We start from the raw sequence: 26147 nt of genomic DNA, 5'->3' as shown, positions 1-26147 counted from the left end.
GCATGTCTTTTTCCTGATTCTCTCTCTCAGCCCCAACCAGTCCCAGCAGAAGACTGCCCCTCCCTGAGCCTGGTTCTGCTGGAGGTTTCTTTCTGTTAAAAGGGAGTTTTTCCTTCCCACTGTCGCCAAGTGCTTGCTCACAGGGGGTCGTTTTGACCGTTGGGGTTTTTCCGTAATTATTGTATGGCTTTGCCTTGCAATATAAAGCGCCTTGGGGCAACTGTTTGTTGTGATTTGGTGCTATATAAATAAAATTGATTTGATTTTACATCTGGACAGTGGAAGGAAGATGAGGAGACTTGGTGGTGGAATGAAGAGGTCCAGGAAAGCATAAGGAGAAAGAGGTTGGCGAAAAAGTTTTGGGATAGTTGGAGAGATGAAGAAAGTAGACAGGAGTACAAGGAGATGCGGCGTAATGCGAAAAGAGAAGTGGCAAAAGCAAAGGAAAAGGCATATTGCGAGCTGTACAAGAAGTTGAATAGTAAGGAAGGAGAAAAGGACTTGTACCGATTGGCCAGACAAAGGGACAGAGCTGGAAAGGATGTGCAGCAGGTTAGGGTGGTAAAAGATGCACATGGTAATGTGCTGACAAGTGAGGAGTGTGTGCTGAGAAGGTGGAGGGAATATTTTTAAGAGTTGATGAATAAAGAAAATGAGCGAGAGAAAAGGCTGGATGATGTGGTGAGAGTAAATCAGGAAAAGAGATTAGCAAGGAAGAAGTGAGGGCTGCTATGAAGAGGATGAAGAGTGGAAAGGCAGTTGGTCCAGATGACATTCCAATGGAGGCATGGAAATGTCTAGGAGAGATGGCAGTAGAGTTTCTAACCAGATTGTTTAATAAAATCTTGGAAAGTGAGAGGATGCCTGAGGAGTGGAGACGAAGTGTGCTGGTTCCTATTTTCAAGAACAAGGGTGATGTGCAGAGCTGCAGTAACTACAGAGGCATAAAGCTGATCAGCCACAGCATGAAGTTATGGGAAAGAGTAGTAGAAGCTAGGCTTAGAAAACAGGTGAAGCACTGAGCAGCAATATGGTTTCATGCCGAGAAAGAGCACTACAGATGCGATGTCTGCTCTGAGAATACTGTTGGAAAAGTACAGAGAAGGACAGAAAGAGTTACATTGTGTGTTTGTGGACTTAGAAAAAGCTTATGATAGGGTGCCAATAGAAGAGTTGTGGCATTGTATGAGGAAGTATGGAGTGGCAGAGAAGTATGTTAGGGTAGTGCAGGACATGTACAAGAATAGTGTGACAGTGGTGAGATGCGCAGTCGGAATGACAGACTCATTCAAGGTGGAGGTGGGATTACACCAAGGATCAGCTCTGAGTCCTTTCTTGTTTGTCGTGGTGATGGACAGGTTGACAGATGAGATCAGACAGGAGTCCCCATGGACTATGAAGTTTGCAGATGACATTGTGATCTGTAGTGAGAGTAGAGAGCAAGTTGAGTCTAGTCTGGAGAAGTGGAGCTATGCTTTGGAGAGAAGGGGAATGAAAGTCAGTAGAAGCAAGACTGAGTACATGTGTGTGAATGAGAGGGAGCCCAGTGGAATAGTGCAGTTACAAGGAGTAGAAGTGGTGAAAGTAGATGAGTTTAAATATTTGGGGTCAACTGTTCAAAGTAATGGAGAGTGTGGTAGAGAGGTGAAGAAGAGAGTGCAGGCAGGGTGGAGTGGGTGGAGAAAGGTGGCAGGAGTGATTTGTGACCGAAGAATATCAGCAAGAGTGAAGGGGAAAGTTTACAAAACAGTAGTGAGACCAGCTATGTTTTATGTTTACCCACATGTTCTCCCTGAATTGCTGGCTGTCTGATTGGTGTCCAAAAAATGAGGTGGGCTTCATAGATAATTGGCAAAGCTTCTGGGGAAAACCTGGTCTTGTTAGGAGAGACGGCATCCATCCCACTTTGGATGGAGCAGCTCTCATTTCTAGAAATCTGGCCAATTTTCTTAAATCCTCCAAACCGTGACTATCCAGGGTTGGGACCAGGAAGCAGAGTTGTAGTTTTACACACCTCTCTGCAGCTTCTCTCCCCCTGCCATCCCCTCATTACCCCATCCCCGTAGAGACGGTGCCTGCTCCCAGACCACCAATAACCAGCAAAAATCTATTTAAGCATAAAAATTCAAAAAGAAAAAATAATATAGCACCTTCAACTCCACCACAGACTAAAACAGTTAAATGTGGTCTATTAAATATTAGGTCTCTCTCTTCTAAGTCCCTGTTAGTAAATGATATAATAATTGATCAACATATTGATTTATTCTGCCTTACAGAAACCTGGTTGCAGCAGGATGAATGTTAGTTTAAATGAGTTAACACCCTCGAGTCACACTAACTGCCAGAACGCTCGTAGCACGGGCCGAGGCGGAGGATTAGCAGCAATATTCCATTTCATCTTATTAATTAATCCTAAACCCAGACAGAGCTTTAATTCATTTGAAAGCTTGACTCTTAGTGTTGTCCATCCAAATTGTAAGTCCCAAAAACCAGTTTTATTTGTTATTATCTATCGTCCACCTGGTCGTTACTGTGAGTTTCTCTGTGAATTTTCAGACCTTTTGTCTGACTTAGTGCTTAGCTCAGATAAGATAATTATAGTGGGCGATTTTAACATCCACACAGATGCTGAGAATGACAGCCTCAGCACTGCATTTAATCTACTGTTAGACTCAATTGGCTTTGCTCAAAATGTAAATGAGTCCACTCACCACTTTAATCATATCTTAGATCTTGTTCTGACTTATGGTATGGAAATTGAAGACTTAACCGTATTCCCTGAAAACTCCCTTCTGTCTGATCATTTCTTAATAACATTTACTCTGATGGACTACCCAGCAGTGGGGAATAAGTTTCATTACACTAGAAGTCTTTCAGAAAGCGCTGTAACTAGGTTTAAGGATATGATTCCTTCTTTATGTTCTCTAATGCCATATACCAACACAGTGCAGAGTAGCTACCTAAACTCTGTAAGTGAGATAGAGTATCTCGTCAATAGTTTTACATCCTCATTGAAGACAACTTTGGATGCTGTAGCTCCTCTGAAAAAGAGAGCCTTAAATCAGAAAAATAAAATCCTGATGTGGAAAAGCTGTGGTGATGTTCAGATGCACAGATCACAAAAAGCAGGCGAGAACTCTGAACTTTAACAGCTGTTATTTTCCAAAGGTATGTGTTTATTCAATCTTAAGCTTAATGTAGTGTTTAAGCACAAAATATGACTGATGAGAAAGAAAAATGACTTTTAAAAATTATGTCATCACACTAAAATGAAGATTTTGGGATGGGATGGATTGATAAGAATGAAAAATGTGAAACCCGAGGAAAATTTGCAGGGGGGGGGGGGGGTGTCGGGTAGCTCCCCAGGAGTCTAGGGCCCTGTGGGGCCCCAGAATTGAATTTTATCTCATGATACTTTTTCAGCATCTCCTGGAAGAACAAATCTCAAAATTAGTGGATACGAGGTTTATTAGAAAACTAACCGGCAGTTTTATAAACAACAAAAAAACAAACAACTATATGGATTTGAATCACGTGCGATTACACCAGACATGCTTGAACCCTCGTGCGCATGCGTGAGTTTTTTTTCACGCGTGTCCGTGACGTCATCCGCCTGTGGGCAGGCTTTGAGTGAGCACTGGTCCAGCCCTCTCAGCTGAAATCCTTTGTCTGAGACGCTGCTGGAGATGGCGCGCGTTGCTTTATCAAAATTTTTTCAGGACCTGTGAAGGATATCCGAGTGGACACTATTCAGTGTTGCAAAAGATGTTGGTTGTTCACAGCCAGCTGTGTCTAAACTCTGGACCAAATACAAACAACATGGGAAGGTTGTTAAAGGCAAACATACTGGTAGACCAAGGAAGACATCAAAGCGTCAAGACAGAAAATTTAAAGCAATATGTCTCAAAAAATCAAAAATGCACAACAAAACAAATGAGGAGCGAATGGGAGGAAACTGGAGTCAACGTCTGTGACCGAAGTGTAAGAAACCGCCTAAAGGAAATGGGATTTACATACAGAAAAGCTAAACGAAAGCCATCATTAACACCTAAACAGAAAAAAACAAGGTTACAATGGGCTAAGGAAAAGCAATAGTGGAATCTGCATTGGGCAAGGTGATGATGCTGGAACTTTTGTTTGGTGCCGTTCCAATGAGATTTATAAAGATGACTGCCTGAAAAGAACATGTACATTTCCACAGTCATTGATGATATGGGGCTGCATGTCAGGTAAAGGCACTGGGGAGATGGCTGTCATTACATCATCAATAAATGCACAAGTTTATGTTGATATTTTGGACACTTTTCTTATGCCATCAATTGAAAGGATGTTTGGGGATGATGAAATCATTTTTCAAGATGATATCGTAATCCCTCATGCCAGCTGTTTCTTTACAGCTCTTGAGCTGGCATCTTGCATTTGGGAGTAAAGCAGTTTTTAAATTTACGAGGTCTGTCAATAAAGCAACGGTCCTTTTTATTTTTTTCAAAAACTATATGGATTCATTCATATTTTTTACGTCAGACATGCTTGAACCCTCGTGCGCATGCGTGAGTTTTTCCACGCCTGTCGGTGACGTCATTCGCCTGTGAGCACTCCTTGTGGGAGGAGTCGTCCAGCCCCTCGTCGGAATTCCTTTGTCTGAGAAGTTGCTGAGAGACTGGCGCGTTGTTTGATCAAACTTTTTTCTAAACCTGTGAGACACATCGAAGTGGACACGGTTCGAAAAATTAAGATGGTTTTCAGTGAAAATTTTAACGGCTGATGAAAGATTTTGAGGCGATTCTGTCGCTTTAAGGACTTCCCACGGTGCGAGACGTCGCTCAGCGCTCTCAGCCGCCGTCGTCAGCCTGTTCAAGCTGAAAACCTCCACATTTCAGGCTCTATTGATCCAGGACGTCGTGAGAGAATAGAGAAGTTTCAGAAGAAGTCGGTTTCAGCATTTTATCCGGATATTCCACTGTTAAAGGAGATTTTTTTAATGAAAGACGTGCGGACGGATCCGCGCGTCGGGACAGGAAAAACACCTCCGTGTTGATAACCATTTGTAAAATCCAGGCGGCTTTTGATGGCTTTCAGTGGAGTGAGTATATGAGAAATTGTTTAACAGCAGGACATGTTCCAACTTGTCCTTAAGGCTTTCAACAGAGGTGTTTTTCCTGTGGCGGAGCATCGCGTGACGCGCGGACCCGTCTGCACGTCTTTCATTAAAAAAATCTCCTTTAACAGTGGAATATCCGGATAAAATGCTGAAACCGACTTCTTCTGAAACTTCTCTGTTCTCTCACGACGTCCTGGATCAATAGAGCCTGAAATGTGGAGGTTTTCAGCTTGAACAGGCTGACGACGGCGGCTGAGAACGCTGAGCGACGTCTCGCACCATGGGAAGTCCTTAAAGCGACAGAATCACCTCAAAATCTCTCATCAGCCGTTAAAATTTTCACTGAAAACCAGCTTAATTTTTCGAACCGTGTCCACTTCGATGTGTCTCACAGGTTTAGAAAAAATTTTGATCAAACAACGCGCCAGTCTCTCAGCAACTTCTCAGACAAAGGAATTCCGACGAGGGGCTGGACGACTCCTCCCACAAGGAGTGCTCACAGGCGAATGACGTCACCGACAGGCGTGGAAAAACTCACGCATGCGCACGAGGGTTCAAGCATGTCTGACGTAAAAACATATGAATGAAATCCATATAGTTTTTGAAAAAAATAAAAAGGACCGTTACTTTATTGACAGCCCTCGTATATGTGTCAGTCAGTCCAGTAGTCCTACGACCATCACTTAAATGGGCGGCTAATCAGGGAGTCCCTGATGAGGCCAAGTACATTTACAGCAATGTCACAGTAACGCAGCACACTTTGTATGAGCACGATGTAGCATGCAAGTGCCTTATTGCAGAAGACACCATTACTAGTGTAAACTGAGTGAACACCCATGTAACACCTGTCTGTGGCAGACAGATGGTTGCTTTCAGAAGCTGAGGACAGACCAAAGGATCCATCTGTGTGGCTGTCAATCAGAACCAAAAACTCTTTCATGCTGTGCATAACGTATCCATACGACCAACGCAGAGCATCAGACAATGACATTTCCAACCATAACTTTGGTGGGCGCAGTCAGTCATATGGACCAGACTGACAGTCAGTCCAGAGTTAAAGTTACAGCAATAAGCCAGTGAAACCCTGGATGTGCTGCCCTACATGAACTGGGGTAAATAACTGGCATCCCATGAGCAACCTTTTGGACCAACCTGTTTTGCTGTGTGCAAGCTTTAAGCCGTGGTCACAACCCGCCGTACTTGCACGTGCATGCAGTCTACTTGCAAAAATGTGGGCTAAATTTGGAGATCCGTACGTCGTAAGTACTGCCTCAGTATGAATTTAGGAGCACGCAGGCACGCCGTAGAGGTTTTAGTGCATGCAGAATTTTCGCTGCGGTCAGGCTGCGGATTCACCAGCAGTACAGATGACGCACGTTGTGAGTACTGCCTCAGTACGGATTCAAAGCAGCACATTTTCATTCAATTACTATTGAATTAACCAAATCCGTACGTAGGCAGTACGGATTACGGCACTCACCACATACTATGGAGGCCGATGGACTTGCATGCACAACGCAGCTTCTCACTTGAACTTGGACTTTATTTCCAAACATCAGCAACACACACTCCACAGCTTCAGTCTGTTAACTAGCTGTAACTTTGAGGCAAGTAAACACTCGTACAACTGACCGCTGCAGGCTGGACATGCTCATGCATCGCTGATGCCGAAAAACACCTGCCGCTCCGGTCCCGCACATAAAAAAGAAAAGCGACCACACGCACAGCTTTACTGTCAACTCCCTTTATCGTTACACTCTTAGAGACGTGCGTTGAACGTACTCCCTCCCTCCTCTTGCTACTGCCTCCATTCTTTTTCACAAAAACGTAGTGGCCGTGGCATCCACAGAAAACGTACGGCGAAAAAAAAAAAAAACGCACGGTGGGTTGTGACTGGGGCTTTACCGGGGTGTCTGAACTTAAACTCTGAAGGAAAACAAGTACACATGCATCCTGAGATCTCAGTGATGACAAGGGACAAGTACGCACAATCAGTTTTGTCCAAATATGTTATTTGCACCAATGTAGTTGACAGTGTGGAGGATAGTGATGCTGAAACTGAGTGATCCTAATCTTTCAGTATTCCTCAATGTGAAAAAAACAAAATGCAATATGAAACCTTGCTGCTAGATGTCATCCAAACCATCTACAAGTCTCTTGTACTAATTACTGTATACACTTATTCGACATATAAAAGATGAACATGGTAATTGTGCTGGCCTCGATGTCGCCTTTTACATGCATTTATGAATGAATGAGTTATTCAGCACGCACGCACGAACAAAATCTCTCCTTTACAAAACAAGTCAAGAGAAAACAAAAATTAAACATAGATAACAAAACTCAAACAATTTACCAATTTAGCGCGGCTGAAAGGGTGTGGGCTTTTAAACGCCCACCCCGTACATCAGTTTCTGTGTACAAACAAAGAATAAACACAAAAAACAAATACCAGTCAGTAATGTAACACAGTGAAACAAAGTAATACAACAGACAAAACAAAAAATAGCCACACAGGCAATTTACTTAATTACTCATACTATAACAAGTTAATACGTATATTATTTTTATACAGTCATTTAAAACAAGCCAATGTACTATATACTTTAATACATTCTAAACAATCATTCCACACTAACACCCTTTACCGAAATGCAATGACCTTTAACAGTAGTTTGAATCTTTCTTCTATCAAACACCAAAGGTCCACGCAAATTATAATATATGGACTCTCTCATTTTAAACAGCTCCTGGACATGTTGAGGCAAGAGTCCATTTTTAACTTTATACATTATCTGTATTGTAAAATAATCAACCAAGTCATAAAATTTCAAAAACTGAAGACGAACAAACAATGAATTTGTTGGTTCACGATATGGTTTTTGTTACTCATCACTCACAGCTTTTTTTTGTAACAGAAATATTGGATTAGTATTTGTTTTATATGTATTTCCCCAAACTTCAACGCAATAAGTCATAAGGGACAAGTAATGAGTGATACAATGAAACCAACAGATGCTGGGGGAGAAAGTATTGTACAAGATACCAGTAACTTTTGGACTCAATATGTTTTATATGGGTTTTCCTGCTGAGCTTAATAAAAACTCCAAGAAATTTAGTTTGAGATACAATTTCAATTCCATTCAACGATAATTTACTGCTTAAATTTCTAGGCTTATGTCCAAATATAATGCACTTAGTTTTACCGAAATGAAGTGATAATTTATTAGAGTCAAACCAATATTTACATTTTTGCAGTTCCTGCTCCACCGAGCTGTCTCAAATTATCTCCACTACTAATCACAGTTGTATCATCAGCAAACAAAATACAACTCAATGACTTAGAAACCAAACCTATATCATTAATATACAACAAAAACAATAATGGCCCGAGAACTGACCCCTGGTGCACTCCACACGTAATCCTCAAGAATTCCAATTTTATCCCACCAAGATGAACACACTGATATCTATTACGTAAATAGCTAGCTATCCAGTTAAAGGCCAGTCCTCTAATACCATACATCTGTAATTTTTCCAATAATACGGTATGTTCATGATTGAGAACACATTGTTCCTATAAAGCCTGATTTATGCTAGTCCGCTTCCGCAGCAAAGCAAAGCCAGCTGTGTCCCCCTCTACGTAGCCTGACGCGCACCTCCAAAAGATTCAAACTATACATCGAAACGACTAGGGATGAGTATCGAGAACTGGTTCTTTTCGAGAATCGTTAAGAAATTATTCTATCCACCAACATCAATAGCCTTTCTGCTTAATGATTGGGAAAATGATCATTTCTCTACACTGATTGCAGACCATGCAGCGGGTCTGCAATCAACCACTTCTGTAACAACTCCGCTTTGAAGCCTGAACCAACGAAGGAGTGCTCCGACCCGTTGCTTCATTGGTTCTTTGCTTCACTGCTTTTCAGAAGCAGTAAATCCGCTTCTTAACCCCTCTCCAAGTCATTTAAAGATGTCAATCATGAGTCAGTTTTCTGCAAAAGTAAAGTGACTAACTCTTGTTTTGTTGCAGGCAAAAAAACGAGAACCGTCCTCCATTCCGTTTGCACAGCTCCAAACGCTGTGCCGCTCTCTGCCGAGTCATGTTAGAGTCCGGCCAGAATTAATAACTTTAAAGTGAATCGCCATTTAAAATCAAATGACATCTATCCAAACGTTGTAACACAAACAAACTACAATCTAACAAAATGTTTTTTCCTCCCAGAATGAGACGTCCTGTGTTCTTTATGAATTACATTGATGCTGACATGCAGCGAAGCCAGCTGAGTTCATCTCAGAGATATGGAGTGACTTTCATGCCATGAATATCTGAAAGGAAATGCTTTTGACAAAAACTACAGATTTTGTTCATTTCTACAACCCCAATTCCAAAGAAGTTGGGATGCTGTGTAAAATTTAAAACTGGATTTGCAAATCCTCTTCAACCTATATTCAAGTGAATAGACCACAAAGACAAGCTAGGGGAGACCCCCCCCCCCAAGAAAATTTTGAGAATACAGGTGCCCTGTGTGTTTCTTTGGACTAAATTTGGACCTGAAACAGCTGTTAAATTTCTCTTGTGATCTCATGCAGTATGGCACAACATGTGGCTTTTGAATGCATGTTGTGCATCCTGTAGGATGCATGTACAGAATATAACACAACAGTTTACAAATATAGCTAAATCTTCATGAAAACTTTATTTAGTTTGTTTGTGATTGGGCTCAAAGACTAGGCAATTAAAAACCATAACTCTCAACTAAAATGTTAGAAATAACTTCGTAACTGCTTTCAGAATAGGTAAAGAGATATATCTTAATATCATACCATAATACTGAAGCCACTCGATTACTATTATTCATTCAATAATGCACAACAATAAAATGTTAAATTTGTTTAAATTATCCATCTCAGTCTGAGCCCAAACACCTCTAAGAATCTGAACCTGAATTTATTTTATACGGAAATTTATTTATTGATTGACATACTCTGATTAACATACCTTATAGTAAAAAAGCCACATTCTTGTGTAAATTCCTGTAAATCCACTCAAAGCCAGTCTTTTTCCCCATGTAAAACGTCTACATTAATAAAAAACTCATTTACATTCTTGTGTAAATTCATGCAGCCTAAATCCATTCAAAGTCAGTCTTTTTCCTAATGAAAGAAAGTCTAGATTAATGAAAAAAGTCACATAATCTTTTCTAAAATCCTGTTTGAACAACATAATGTTTATTTTCCAAAGAGAAAAATTCTTACCGTGTTTCCTGAAGCCACAGTTCACTTTTCCCGTTTCTTTTATCTTTCTCGCCATCTTCTCTCTGTCCGACGTTGGTCCGTGACAGAGACATGCTGCACAAGTCTTCTTTTAAAAACTTTAGCGCTCTAAAGGTTTGCGATGTCCACATGCTACCTTTAGCTAAAGCATGATGAAATCCATGATGAAATCCATGATGAAATCCATGATGAAATCCATGATGAAATCCATGATGAAATCCATGGAATTTCGCAGATCCACGGATTTTTCACAGCCCTACATTTCTTTTAGACAGCAAGAATTTACAAAAACACAGAAAACCGTCCAAAGACGGCGAATAAGCATCCCTGATATTTGCTCATTTTGAAATGGATGCCTGCAACACGTTTCAAAAAATCTGTGACAGTGGTAAACATACTACTGTGTTACATCACCTTTCCTTCTAACAACACTCAATAAGCGTTTGGGAACTGAGGACACTAATTGCTGAAGCTTTGTAGGTGGAATTCCTTCCCATTCTTGCTTGATGTATGATTTCAGTTGTTCAACAGTCCGGGTCTCCATGGTCGTATTTTGTGCTTCGTAATCCGCCAAACATTTTCAATGGGCAACAGGTCTAGAATGCAAGCAGACCAGTCTAGTACCCGCAATCTTACTATGAAGCCACGCTGTTGTAACACGTGCAGAATGTGGCTTGGCATTGTCTTGCTGAAATAAGCAGGGACGTCCCTGAAAAAGACGTTGCTTGGATGGCAGCATGTGTTGCTCCAAAACCTGGATGTACCTTTCAGCATTGATGGTGCCATCACAGATGTGTAAGTTGCTCATGCCATGGGCACTAACACACTCCCATACCATCACAGATGCTGGCTTTTGAACTTTGTGCTGGTAATCTGGATGGTCTTTTTCCTCTTTTGTCCTGAGGGCACAACATCCATGATTTCCAAAAACAATTTGAAATGTGGACTCAGACCACAGCACACTTTTCCACTTTGCGTCTGTCCATTTCAAATGAGCTCGGGCCCAGAGAAGGTGGCGGTGTTTCTGGATGTTGTTGATGTATGGCTTTCACTTTGCATGGTAGAGTTTTAACATGCACTTGTAGATATAGTGACGAACTGTGTTAACTAACTGACAATGTTTTTCTGAAGTTTTCCTGAGCCCACGCGGTAAGATCCTTTACACAATGTCGTCAGTTTTTAATGCACTGCCACCTGAGGGATCAAAGGTCACGGGCATTCACAATGTTGGTTTTCGACCTTGCCGCTTACATGTAGAAAGTTCTCCAGATTCTCTGAAACGTCTGATTATATTATGGACTATAGATGATGGAATCCCTAAATTCCTTGCAACTGAACGTTGAGAAACATTGTTCTTAAACTGTTGGGACTATTTTTTTTCCACACAGTTGTTCACAAAGTGGTGATTCTCTCCCCATCTTTGCTTGTGAATGACTAAGCCTTTTGGGGATGCCTAATCATGACACTCACATTAGTGTCCTCACTTCCCAAACACTTATTGAGTGTTGTTAGAAGGAAAGATGATGTAACACAGTGGTAAACATACCACTGTCCCAGCTTTTTTGAAACATGTTGCAGGCATCCATTTCAAAATAAGCAAATATTTGCACAAAAACAATGTTTAACAATTTGAACATTAAATATCTTGTCTTTGTGGTGTATTCAGTTGAATATAGGTTGAAGAGGATTTGCAAATCATTGTATTCTGTTTTGTTTACATTTCACACAAGGTCCCAACTTCATTGGAATTGGAGTTGTACTGTCAATCCATTAAAGGCCAAAGTGTCTTTTTTCCCCAATTAAAGAAAGTCTACATGAATAAAGAGTCACATAATCTTGTCTGAAATCCTGTTTGAACAGCACAATGTTTTCCAGGGAGAGAAAAATTCTTACCACATTTAGCGTCCTGATGGCACAAGATGCAGTGAGCTTTTCCTGTTTCTTTTATTTTTCAGATGTGTTCATGAAGATTACTTTAAATTCAAACCAGCGCCAATTCCACAGATTCTTGATTTCTTATCACACTTTTTCACACCGTCTTTCACCCCATCTTCTCTCTGTCGATGCCGCTCCGTGACACAGACATACCACAAAATTCTTCTTTTAAAAACTCGATGGCTCTACAAGTATGCAATGCCACATGCTACTGCTTAAGAACAGCAGCAGGCACACAGCGTCGCCATAGCAACCAACCAGTCCCACTTTACAACAACTGTAGTAACAGCCACGTTTTGACCGAGACATGATACTCCGTGGATACTGATGTGTATCTGTTATACATATCAGTATCCACAGATTTCTAAAACTTGCACGTCATAAAAAAAAGAACGCTCTGTGACAGGATTTTACAAACTCTGTGACGATCATGATTACAAAGTACAACACGAACACCCCCCCCCCCCCCAAAATGACGAAATCCGCAGAATTCTGTGGATTTCACAGCCCTGGTGGTTGTAGAAGCACAAATCAGGCTTTAGTCACAACATTTAAGTGATGAGCATGTGAATATAAGCAGACAATATTACCAAATTTTATAAAAGCTGCCATTTTACTTCAATTAATGTAAGATTTCACAGATGGGATGGTGCCCAAATAGCAAGCAGGCCACAATAATTTCAAATCTGTACAGCAAGATTCTATGAGATACAATCATCTTGCACAAAATTAAAAACTTAAAAAATTAAAAACTTAAAATTAAAAATACTGAAGGCGGTCGGGTGCAACACGTCAAAGAAAATTAATATGCATAGACACAATAAATTCATCTAATGTGAATAAGAGCTGTAATCCAATTCAACATTAAAAAACAAAACAAATTTACACCATCTGATGCAGGTCTCTGCTGCTCACAAGATTAAAGCTACTACATTTAAGTCTTGAATACAGAAGCAAATGGTATATCCATTCAATAGTAATGTGTTTTTAATGTTTTAAACATTGTTTATGACCTATCAGGGCTTGCATTTGAATTTTTGGTCTCTGCTGGTCCTGTGACACACTCGACAAAATAAAAGTCCCAAGGCCCAGCCCCTAATCCCAGCACCTCAAGACATCGCTGAATTAAGTACACAGAGCTGCTAATTTCAAGAGCTACTCAAGTGTGCTGCAGTGTGCCAAGAAAGGTGGTGCTGCAAATTAAGCCATGAAAACAAAGTGTGTGTGGAAGATCATGTAGTTTCATATTTGGAAAAGACTAAAGTAAATCTATAAATAAATGCGTCCCTTTTCCACAATGATGTAGGGGAGCAGGTCTTTTGAAATGAAAGGTATTGGACCTAGTTATTCTTTTGACACATTCAGAATTGGATGGATTTTTTTTAAGCAAAGCAGAATAAAATAAAATCAAGATTTGTCATGTTTTCATCTCTTGGCAGAATTTAAAGTTAAATATGATGCGCAGAGAGCTGCATCAGACAGTTTAATACCATGAGGCAGAGAAAATAACACCTTTTTTCATTAAATGTTTTTGAATTGGATCACACCTCTTGTCATTCGTGTTGGATGAAATTACTCTGCAGCAGGGTTTTTTTTGTTTTTGGACTAGTAGCACAATGTGTCGTGCCAGACCACCTTCAATAATTTTGTCATTTTAAGTTTTTGTGCTGAAAAATCTGAAATGACAAGGTCTTGGTTGAAATTTGGCAGCTTTATTAAAACAAAACCTCTGTACAGAGGTTTGAGTATTATGGTTTTATTATTACAGCATCACTCATCATATAAAGCATCACTCCGTACGGATTAAAAATCATCATGGACAGTATCGCTATTCAGAGAACATCCCATCCATAAAATCTTACACCAATTCATATAAAATGTTAAAAGTTAAAAATAAGTAATGTAATAAGCTGGTGGCATTGTCTTCTTAAATGTGCACACAGCATAATCAGATCTCAGACGGGGACAGTGATTCAACACAAAAGTGGATCAGTACACTTTGTCTTTCAGGTTCCTCATTTCAGAGGAAAAAAAACCCCAAAACAATTTAAATTCCATTTATTCTTCCAAACTTTCTAGATCGAGAGATGCAGACCTGTTTGCTATTGTATGCTGTCCATTCTACACGGCACTCACACACAGAGCAGGCTGCCCCGCCTCCTGCCGAAAGGAGATGGAAGCAGCAACTCGCTGAAGGGAGTGAGAAGAAAAACAAAAACGTTATTTTAAAAATCTTTTGCAAATGTTTTGAATGCGCTGGTTTAGTCCCATACATGTCCCATGCTTTCGAGAATGCACATCACAGGGACATGGTACATTTTGTGTATTGCAACCACCCTTGTTGATTTTGTGTCAAGACGTAGTGCTAATTTCATCAGATGAAACGAGAAAAAAATATGTTCGTCAACAACCCTTTTCCCCATGACTAAGACGAGAGATATTCTAAAAACACTGACTAAAACTGTGTAAATGTGAGTTATTGTTGACGAATAAAAATGAGACGAAAATGTTTTGCAAGAAATAAAAATAAACAAAAACTCCCTCCTCATTTTCTTCTACTACACAAGAAGAAACGTAACATCCAGTCCAGCTGTCATGTGCTTGTGCCAGCGGTTCTACTGTACTGTGGGCTACATTACGTATCCTCTTGCTGCGCGATTCTGCGAGAATCGTCCACCGTTTTGCACAGACAGTTTTTATTCGTGCATCATTAACATGCCTTTCTTGTAGGGCAGCCAACGACACGGTTCTCTGCTGTGGACTGGAACGTTAATATCTCCTGCTTCTCTGGTTCCTAAACGAATGTTACTGTCCCTCATGATGATAATAATATCATCCGGTCCGTGTCCATTGTGGATTTGCCCTGTGGCTCTCTGCCGAGTCAAGGTGGGAAGACAGATCATTCTGCAATAACTTCAAAGCAAACTGCCATTTTAAATCAAATGACACCTCTTTCCAAACACTGTAAAACAGACATGACAAAACAAGACACTTAGCAAAGTTGCATTGAAGATTCATTCATTCAAGATGTTTGTCATTCCACACATTTAATCAATATTTCAGCTGTGGAATACAAGTCAATTGGAATGAATAAACAAAAATTATTTCTGACATAAAAAAGACAAATGTTTAGACTAAAACACCTTAAGTTCTCGGTTGACTAAAACTAGAATAAAATGTTGAGACTTTTAGTCGACTAAATTACGACTAACAAAAAAATGATATGTGAATGACTAAATGTGACTAAGACTAACAGTGAACTTTGACACAAGACTAAAACTAAACTGAAAAATGGGCGACAAAATTAACACCATCAGAACGGCGTAAGCACAAACCCTGCTTACGCATAGCGTCAAATGATATGAAATAACAACATTTGCACCAATGTCTGAGAAGGGCCCATCATATAGAGAATAAAGCCCATTAGTTCAGGGCCTGTGGGGACATTAGCTTAGACCACCCTTTTGAAATGTGAATGACTGATTTATAATATTTTTATTATGACTACATTTCAGTTCCAATGTTGAATATTCCTGAGAATTTAACTTTTGTTGCTTTTTAAAAGAATGTGCTTGCATTTTTATGCTATGTCTGTGGCATAAAATGGCCTTAAAAGAATGTTGATAATATTGTGATATGATCATTTATTATGATATTTTATGAGGCAAGACCTTGTCCAACAAGATTTGCTGTTCTGACAGGCGTACCTTCAAAGCTCAGAATGATGATCTTCCATCATGAACAGTGATGTTGACATATTAATATCTTTGGTGTACAAATGTTGCTCATTAACTAGAGAAGGAACTGACCACACGACATGAACTGAACCCAACCACATAAGCAAGAAAATGTCAAATATTCATTAGTAACCAACAGCCCAGTGCTAACTCAGTCATTACAAATTAACAGCTTGTTGGATGGAAAGAGTTAAGTGAAATTCAGATGGACAAGAACAGAAAATATTGGGTGTCGTGTCTGCAAGAGGTGCTCATGTTTGTCAAAGTGTTTCTTAATAAGCGGTTATCCACTGGGAGGATCACCAGAACGATGCCGTCATGAGAGGTAACAGATAGCCAGTGTGTCTGCAGTGGAAGAAGCCTGGGAGGCTGCAGTCCCAACTAGACATACAACACTACTGATCTTTTTCCACATGTTAAATACCGACTCAGTAACAAGAAGAACACTGCACAAAAGGGTTAAGTGTCATTCACACAATTGTGCTTCAGGAGTAATTCACCCATTAAATAAAATTTATGAACAATAAATATGCAAAAATTGAATTTTATTGCTCATTTTATCACTTATTTTAATGATTAAAAAAAAAAAAACCCCCACTAAAATTCCATTTCTGCACATTTTTTTTCCAAACTGAGTGCTGTAGTACAACCAGCAGGACCCCACTGATGTGTGCAGGAAATTTTGTGTCACTACAATGTACAACACTGACACTATTGAAATTTTACACAATAAAAAATTCTCCAAAGTTTTTTACAACAACATTTTTCCAAACTGAATGCTGTAGTATATCCAGCAGGAGACCATTGATGTGTTCAGTGAATTCTGTGACACCACGCCTGAATTTATTCAACATTTTTCTGGTGTCTCTTTTCGTTTTTGCACTTTGCAGACGGTCCCTAATCTTCAGTTTCTCAGCCGCCTGCTCCTACAGATAGTTATTTTTCCAGCTCAGAGGACAGCTCATATGGATTAAAAATAAGGTTGTAGCTCATTGTCTAACTTCCTGAGGTTAGAAACTAGTGTTTTTTTCTACAGCGTTTCTCTTAAAGTAGACCTGCATTGAAATAAATGTGGTCAGATCTCAGAAAGAAATAGCTGATATGTATTTATAAGACCCTTATGAATGCAGTAAAGTAAATCTGCAAGCCCAAATTTGTAATTCAGCGGAGAAGTCTTCGTTTAAAAATGACAAATTTGCAGCTAAAATTTGGCCCTCAGCGAAAACTGTTTGTACATCCGGGTCATTGCAGTGACGTTCGGCAGAAGACGGAGCGCTCACGCCTTCAGTCCGATCCCGCATTGAAAGTGATTTTATCTGTTATGTTACTGTTATACACATCCTGGTTTCAACATCCAAAATTATGCTGCAATGAATGTGAGATACAGCTCTGCATGCTCAGATCAGCGGCGAGCGACATTGACAGCGGGCGCCGTTCTTCCCCGACGCCTCCCTCTCTGCCTCCGCTGCGCTTACTAAGTCTGCATGCTCGGTAACAGGCTCGGTAACCGCCGACGCGGGCCACTCACACCGCCCGTGTCTGCTTTGCAGCCGGCACCACCTCTCTGTCTACTGAATGGAGGTGCAGCCAACTTGGCACAAGTCCAGAGACTACGCTCGCCGTTTTGATGTGGATCGAGCGCCCGGTAACACCTGTTGCTCGCAAGGACAGACTTCTTGCAGCAAAATCCGCAGTGCCGCACATCTCAGTAATCGGAGCCCCAGAGCTCCATGGACGCTGAGAGAGGTTTATATCTTTTTAATGACTTGAATTCTTTGCAGGTCCCACCTCTGTACCCCGCGACGGTACCGGAGGCGAAAGACAGTAGATTTTCAATGCGACACCACTTAGTCAAACGGGCGTATGGAAAAGTCCCCCAAAATAATTTTCAAGCACAAATAAAAGAAATGTGTACTCACCAAATGTGCCGCAAGACAATATGAAGTTTTAAAAAAGTATATCCTTCCGTAAAAGACAAGAAAAAGGTGCAGATGCAAACTGACGTAAATCCACAAATTAGAGTTGGCGCGCGCAATGCATGCTGGGATAGGGTCTTCTCTCTGATGTCTCTGCAGCGTTCTGGATGAGATGACAGTTTTGCGGAGGGCTAAATTTTAGCTGTAAATTTGTCATTTTTAAATGAAGATTTCTCCGTTGAATGACAGATCTGGGCTTGCAGATTTATTTTACTACATTCAGTAGGATCTTATGTGTAAATATAAGTCATTTTTTGGTCAAAAGATCTGACTACATGCACTGAAATAAATGTGGTCAGATCTCAGAAAGAAATCGCTGATATGTATTTATAAGACCCTTATGAATGCAGTAAAGTAAATCTGCAAGCCCAAATTTGTAATTCAGCGGAGAAATCTTCGTTTAAAAATGACAATTTTGCAGCTAAAATTTGGCCCTACATGAAAACTGTTTGTACTTCTGGGACATTGCAGTGACGTGAGGCAGAAGACAGAGCGCTAGCACCTTCAGACTGATCCCGCATTGAAATTGATTTTATCTGTTAGTAATGTTACTGTTATACACATCCTGGTTTCAACATCCAAAAGTAAGCTGCAATGAATGCGAGATACAGCTCTGAATGCTCAGATCAGCGGCGACATCGACAGCGGGCGACGTTCTTCCCTGACGCTTTGCTCTCACTGCCTCCGATGCACTTACCAAGTCTGCGGGCTCTTTAAGCACCGCAGCGGGCCACTCACACCGCCCCCGTTTCTGCTGTGCAGAGCTACGGCCAACTCCGGCACCACCTCCCTGTCTACTGAATGGAGGTGCGGTCAACTTGGCAACAAGTCCACAGACTATGCTCGCTGTTTTGATGCGGAGCGGCCGGCCGCCCGCAAGGACAGACTTCTTGCGGAAAAATCCGCAGCGCCGCACGGTCTCGGTAATCGCAGCTGCAGAGCTCCGTGGCCACTGAGAAAGGCTTGTATCTCTTTAATGACTTGGATTCTTTGCGGGTTCCGCATCCGTACCCTGCAATGGTAACACCGGAGGCTAAAGACAGTAGATTTTCAATGCGACACCTCTCAATCAAATGGGCGTATGAAAAAGTCCCCAAAAATCATTTTCATGCAAAAACAAAAGAAATGTATACTCACCAAACGTACCGCAAGACAATATGAAGTCTTAAAAAAAAAGTCGATCCTTCCGTATAAGACAACAAAATGGTGCTTTTGTAAGAGATGCAAACTGACGTAAATCCACAAATTACAGTTGGCGCTCACAATGCATGCTGGGATAGGGTCTTCTCTTTGACATCCCGGATGTGCTGACAGTTTTGCAGAGGGCTAAATTTTAGCTGCAAATTTGTCATTTTTAAACGAAGACTTCTCCGTTGAATGACAGATCTGGGCTTGCAGATTTACTTTACTACATTCAGAAGGATCTTATGTGTAACGAAGTGGCTACGGGTATGTACATCCGTATCTTCCGCGGGACTGCTAAAGGTACAGACCGAGGTTCACTGAGTGGATGTACGTGACACCGGTGGGAAATACACACGTGGAACAAGCGGTGAAGCTCTTAACAGACACAGAATATTTTACGTCCACTAATGCTTCATTCGTCCCACACTAAGATCACAGAACAGCTAATCATGGAGCTGCTCTTCGCAGATGACTGCGCCCTCGTCGCCCATACAGAGCAAGCCTTGCAGCACATTGTCAACTGTTTTGCTGAAGCAGCAAGAGCCTTCGGCCTCACCATCAGCCTGAGAAAGACAGAAGTGCTATATCAACCGGTCCCCCATACAGCATATACCCTACCCCAAATCAACATCGAGGGTACCAGCCTGAATGCAGTAGAGCACTTCATGTATCTCTGTAGTGTTATCTCAAACGATGCTCTTGTTGCCAAGGACCTAGACAGTCGCCTTGCCAAGGCCAGCAGTTCTTTTGGTTGACTCTCAAAGAAAGTCTGGTAGAATCATGCACTGCGCCTTTCCCCAAAAGTGCAGGTCTACAGAGCCATTGTGGTCCCTACCCTCCTGTATGGAGGTTAAACCTGGGTTCTGTATCGCCAGCAGATCAGATTACTGGAATGCTTTCATCAGCGTTGTCTCCGAAACATCTTCGGGATCAAGTGGCAGGACTATGTCTCAAATGAGGACATCCTTACCAGAGCCAAACTGCCCAGCATGGAGTCTATTATACTCAAACAACAGCTTCGTTGGGCAGGTCACGTAGCCAGGATGAATGATACACGCATGCCGAAATTAATTCTCTTTGGCGAGCTCAAGGAAGGGAGACGAAACCAAGGGGCCCCCAAAAAGCGCTATAAGGACCAGCTGAAGAAACAGCTCTCCCTTGCAGACATTCAGCATCAGTCATGGCAGCATCTAGCTAAAGATAGACTCAGCTGGCGTTCCAGCATCAAATCCGCCAGCCTTAAGTTTGAGGCAGAAAGAAGTGAGGCCTCACGCCAGAAGCGTCAAAGACAGAAAGAGCGGGCAGCAGCACAAGCCCAGCCTACTCAAGTGTTCATTTGCCCCAAGTGTAACAGGTCTTGTGCATCCCGCATCGGACTTTTCAGCCACCAGAGGGCTTGTAGAAAAAAAAAAAAAAAAAAAAAAAAGGCCTTCCCACTATCCTCGCAAGTGAGGAAACTGCCAACAACAACAACAACGCTTCAGCTGAACTGTGCTGTTTCTTTTTTTCTGCCTTGTTTCAGAAGCCATAATTGGCAACTGTCTTCTAGTGTTAGTGGAGGTTAGCCTGTAAGCTCACCGTCGTCCTGATAATCATTCAAGTACATTTGTTTAATGAAGCTGCTGTAATTTAAGAAATTCATCAAATGCAAATGAAGAAATTCATCAAAATATCAACGTAAATTGCGAAGGTGTTTTGCTTCTTTCATCGTCCATCCACCTCAAGTTCAAAGGGCTGTTTTCTAAGCGAGGCAGAAAGAATTGTACGTGACACCGGACCTTTAGCTGCATATGGTGCGGGTACGGACATATTTGCGCATTCTGATTGGTCAATAAGACACCCTCCGTATCTTTAGAACGGTATCTGTAGATACGGGTCTGTACCCATAGCCACTGCCTATGTGTAAATATAAGTCATTTTTTGGTCCAAAGATCTGACTGCATTTATTTCAATGCAGGTCAACTTTACGATGACTGAGCTGTTAATGGGAGGGGGAGGTTTCTGTCCTCTGTGAGTTTGACAGGTGTACTGGCCCAGTCAATCTCCTCATCCAACACGGGATGAGTGGGACATACCCAGCGGAACCAGGTGCTTGACACCAGAAGCAAGAGCTGGTCGGATCACCTCCCCACTTCCCAGGCTGTAGCGACCCCCGGGGGGGAATCATTTTTGTGGAGATTGAGTTTGCAATCAACATTTCCTGCAGTAATTGACCCGTACTGTAAAATCTATTAACTACTTAAAGTGAAAACACACACACATACACACAGTGTGTGTATATGTATATATATATATATATATATATATATATATATATATATATATATATATATATATATATATATATATATATATATATATATATATATATATATATATATATATATATATATATATATATATATATATATATATCATGAATGATATTCACGTTTTGCAAGACCTGCGTTCAATACGATACGCTTTATTGTCCCTTCTAGAGCCCATGGAGCTAGTATACCCTGCCTTCTCACAATTCATAAATTAAAGCAACAACTCAATTACATCACTACTTAAATCCAAAATATTTACAGTCCAATACCCACTCAATGATGAAAAATAAACAAAAATACATACACAAATAAATCAAACAATTATCAGCAAACAAAGAAGTTTTTCATCTGTACATAACTCGTCTGTCATTGTGAACCTGCTCGTCTTTTACGCTTCTACGCTTTTTTTTTTTCTCAGCGTAATGGGATGGGGAAAAAAAAAAAAAAAAAAAAAAAATCACCTTAAGAAGGTTTGGGCACTGCTTAGGCTTTGACCCCACTGAAGCTTCTGCTTTATGGGCTTATAAAGGGCCTTCTTTGGTGGTTTTTTAAACTTCAAAATGTAATCAGAAATTAAATAATAAAAAAAAAACATTTGTAAGAATTTTCTATTGCAAACTGCTGTGTACAAATGAGCAATTCTGATGCTCCTGTGCATTTCTACACTCTATGTTGTGGCCTGATGCCTTGTTTCTTTTGGCTTTAAAGTAAGGTTGTAACAAAGATTATAAAAAACTAACTATGGCTTTACTTAAAACATGGCCCTCAAAATGCAGGCAATAGTGCTTCAGACGGATATAAATAATATAGAAATAAATAAATAAGAAGTTTCTTTGACGCCGGTCTCCCCTACAGTACAGCTATACTGAGACTCTGACACCGGGATGAGTTCTCCCAGACGGAAAGGAGGACATCTCATTGTCAGGAAAAACAGTTTTCATCAGTTGTAGCAGGGATGAAAGTGGTGGGGGAAAAGAAAAAAAAAAAAAAAAAAAAAAAAGCTGAAACCCTAAATTACACCCCCCCCCCAAACATTTTTGAATTCTAGAAGCTCCGAAATGCAATCTGGAGCATCCTTTTTGGTGAGGAAAAAAACAAAAAAAAAAAAAACAACTTTCCTAATTCAAAATGCAGCAGTTTTCTAGCTTGGCAGATAGTTCTGGAGGAAATCACTGAATAAGTGAACAAACTGAAAATATAGTCTGACCAAAACAAATTGTCATTAAACTTAAATAAAACAAAACTAATGTTATTTGGGAACTGCAGAAGGAATCAGCAAGTACAAATACAGACAGATGGGGTGTAAACTGAAAGGGTTAATGAAAATAAATTCCTTGGGGCAATAATTGAGAAAACCAGTTGGAAACCACACATCAAATATTTACAAGACAAATTATCAAGAAGCATTTCAGTGTTAAAAAATAAAAACATGTTCTGGATCGCACGTCACTCTGCACTTATTTCTTGTTTTGTTCAAAATAAACCTTCAATAAATAGTTCAACAGTAAACATCCAAGAGTCACCGGGTAAGTTTGAGACTGTGAGGATCACTGTAAAACTAGTAAGTCCCTTCGGCTGCTCCCTTGTTTGCATTCGGGGTCGCCACAGCAAATCCAAGGTGGATCTGCATGTTGAATTGGCATAGGTTTTACGCCGGATGCCCTTCCTGACGCAACTCCACATTACATGGAGAAATGTGGCAGGGGTGGGTTTTGAACCCGACAATACATAAAAAAAACAAAAAAACAATTTGTAATGCATTTGACTCTTTTACATCAACAAACGCCGTCATTAGTTATTATACGGAAAACAAATGCACACAAATGTGTTGACAGGCGACAGCTTAACGCTTACTTTAACATTGAAAATGCCATAGACATGCTAATGTGTTAGCATCACTGCTGTTTTTAAGTTATAAAATACATATATCAGCTGTTTCAGAAGACCATAACAGGTCAGTTTAACATAAAAAGGCAAATGTTACTCTCAGTCATATGCTCTTCAAGGTTTAGTAAGGTAAAAATTAAGAGAATGCAAAAAAAACAAACAAACAGGTTTGTTTCAAGGGCCCCTTGCTGCCCAACAAGATGCCTGATGGAAAGAAGGGGAAATCCACCAAAAGCATACATTTTGTATCCTTGTTGTAGTATGTCTGTTTTACAACGTCTGGAAAAAGGTGTCATTTGATTTAAAACGGCAATTTTCTTTGAAGTTTTTGATTCCAGAATGAGCCGTCTTTCCACCTTTACTCGGCAGAAAGCCACAGCAAATTCCACAAAATACACACACCGGAGGATATTATCATTGTTATTATTACTTTCATGAGGGACAGTAACTTTAGTTGATGAACCATAGAAGCGGGAGATATTAATGCTCCACTCCACGGCAGAGAACAGTGTCATTGGCAGCCCCACAAAAAAATGCATGTTAATGCCGAACTAATATAAACTGTCTTTGTGAAGTGGTGGACGATTCTCGCTCCTGCCCGCATCAACAGAAAAAGAATCCTGTTTAGCAACTTTAATCAGCAGAAAAGGTGAGTCATGACTGACATATTTAAATGGCTTTGATATAGGTTGATGAATAACATTGTGGACGCGCTGCTTCTAAATCAGAAGCAGCAGGTCCACAATTAACGTAAAGAAATGATTATTTTTCTGTTACACACTCTAAGTGTGGGTAACTTTTGACCTAAAATGTATCCATGAGGTACACCACAGGTGATATTCATACATGATTTACCGCCTGTACAAATTGCTACCCATTTCTTAAATAACTTTTCAACCAGTATCATACAGTTCTCCTGATGCCATACCTTCCCATTTTTCAAATAATATAGTGGTTAATGGTGTCAAATGCTTTTTTTCCCCCCCATCTATGAAAACTCCCACTGAGTACATTTGTTCTGCACCCATATGGGCTATCTGCTAACAAGTTGTGTTCATCAATGAAGTTGTTGAGTCTAGCAGTGAGGAGTTTTTTTTTTATATATTGGAGAACTGCCTAAGTAAATTAACAGGCTTTTATTTTGTAAAATGGTGTCTGTCCCCAGTTTTGGATATTGGAATTACTTTGGCGGTTTTAAATTTGTTGGGAAATGGGTTTGAAAAGACAGATTAAAAGATATAACTTTAATTGTTTTGCAATTTTGTCAATAACTTTTTAAAATCACTATCACATCAATGTTAGTCTAAATGGTAGTTTTTTGTTGTTCTTGCATTCATTAACAAGGTCTATCATTTCCTTTTCATCTACTGGACTGAGACACTATCCAGATAGTCTTGCTCCACCCCTTCTTTGGTTGCGTGTGACAACCATTTTTTCTGCCAAATAAATTTTCAGGCCAAATATTTACAAAGTATTTATTAAAGCCCTTAACTTTCATATTATTTAGAGCGTCATCATTGACAAAATGGTCTGCATGGCTTGTTTCTAATGATGGCATTCAACACATTCGCCCTATTGACGTTTCAAATCCCGCAAAACTTCGAAGAGGCCGCCGCGCTGCGAGATCTCATTAGCACTGAGAACTGCATTGAGACGCTCTGATCGGGCTTCACTTTAACCGCTGCACATGGACAACACCATTAACATCGCAATATAAAACTATTTTTATATTGTGCCTAAAACTCTCATGAATATATTCTCTGGGTTTATAGACGTTATTGCGTTTATTTTATGTAAACATGCGAGAAGCACAGGCTGCCAATGGGAGCTGCTGTGAGCTTCGTTCGCTTCCTTGATCATGTCGTTCTGGGGGAAAGTGAAGTTTGCTCTTTAACATCTTAATTATTGTTCTTTACAACACTCTTTGTCCTCTTTGTTCCAGACTAATATATACGTCTGAAATTCGGTTTGCGTTTATTAAATTCCACGCAGATTAAACGTAGCAGACACAGATTATTTGTTATTGTTTCAGCAAGTTTTCAGGGTATCATGCAGCAGTCTCTTATTAACGTGACAAAAAGCATTAAAAAAATTACATTTCTGTAGTATAATATTCATTTACAATTGTCATGTGGATTCTCTATGTTGTTTGACTGCAGCGACTCTGGCACGCAAGGGATTATGGGATACGTCAATAGAGCGAATTCCACATACCTTTAATATTGTGTTTTTTTTTTATGTTTATTTACCGGACACTTTTTAAATGATATAGTATTTACTAAGAGATGCTACAGTGATCCAGTGATGCGTTTCCACCATTTATCCTGGTATGAACACACAGAAGATAATCCAGTAATCCTCGAGTTTGACGACCAATTATAAAATGTGATGCTATTCACACACACACACACACACACACACACAGAGACAGAGAGAGAGAGAGAGAGAAGTTTTACCGACTGGTTCTTTGTAGGATCGGAAGTGTTATTCCATTCTCATGTTAACATTTCTTGAGAAACACGACTGTACGGCAGATTAGTTTTTTTTTTTTTTCTCTGCTCCACAACGGAGGCGACCTCGTGACGTCACGCATGCATCGGGAATAAATATTCATGTTTACATATGCGATTTAAAAAAAAAAAAAAAAAAAAAAAAAAAAAAAAAACGAGCTACAGCGTTATGTCGTGCGCGTTCACACATTCGCAAAAGCGCGTAAAAAAGAGGGGACCCTGCG

General features: G+C 40.3%; 1 protein-coding gene across 1 annotated transcript in view; it reads right to left on the bottom strand.

Annotated features, from left to right (window-relative positions):
- Positions 1-26147, bottom strand: part of rhoab (ras homolog gene family, member Ab) — a 42287-nt gene that overhangs the window by 15889 nt on the left and 251 nt on the right.

Source organism: Thalassophryne amazonica, chromosome 6, assembly GCF_902500255.1.
Source record: "Thalassophryne amazonica chromosome 6, fThaAma1.1, whole genome shotgun sequence".
NCBI classification, from domain to species: Eukaryota; Metazoa; Chordata; class Actinopteri; order Batrachoidiformes; family Batrachoididae; genus Thalassophryne; species Thalassophryne amazonica.
This window is presented reverse-complemented; position numbering and strand designations above follow the sequence as displayed.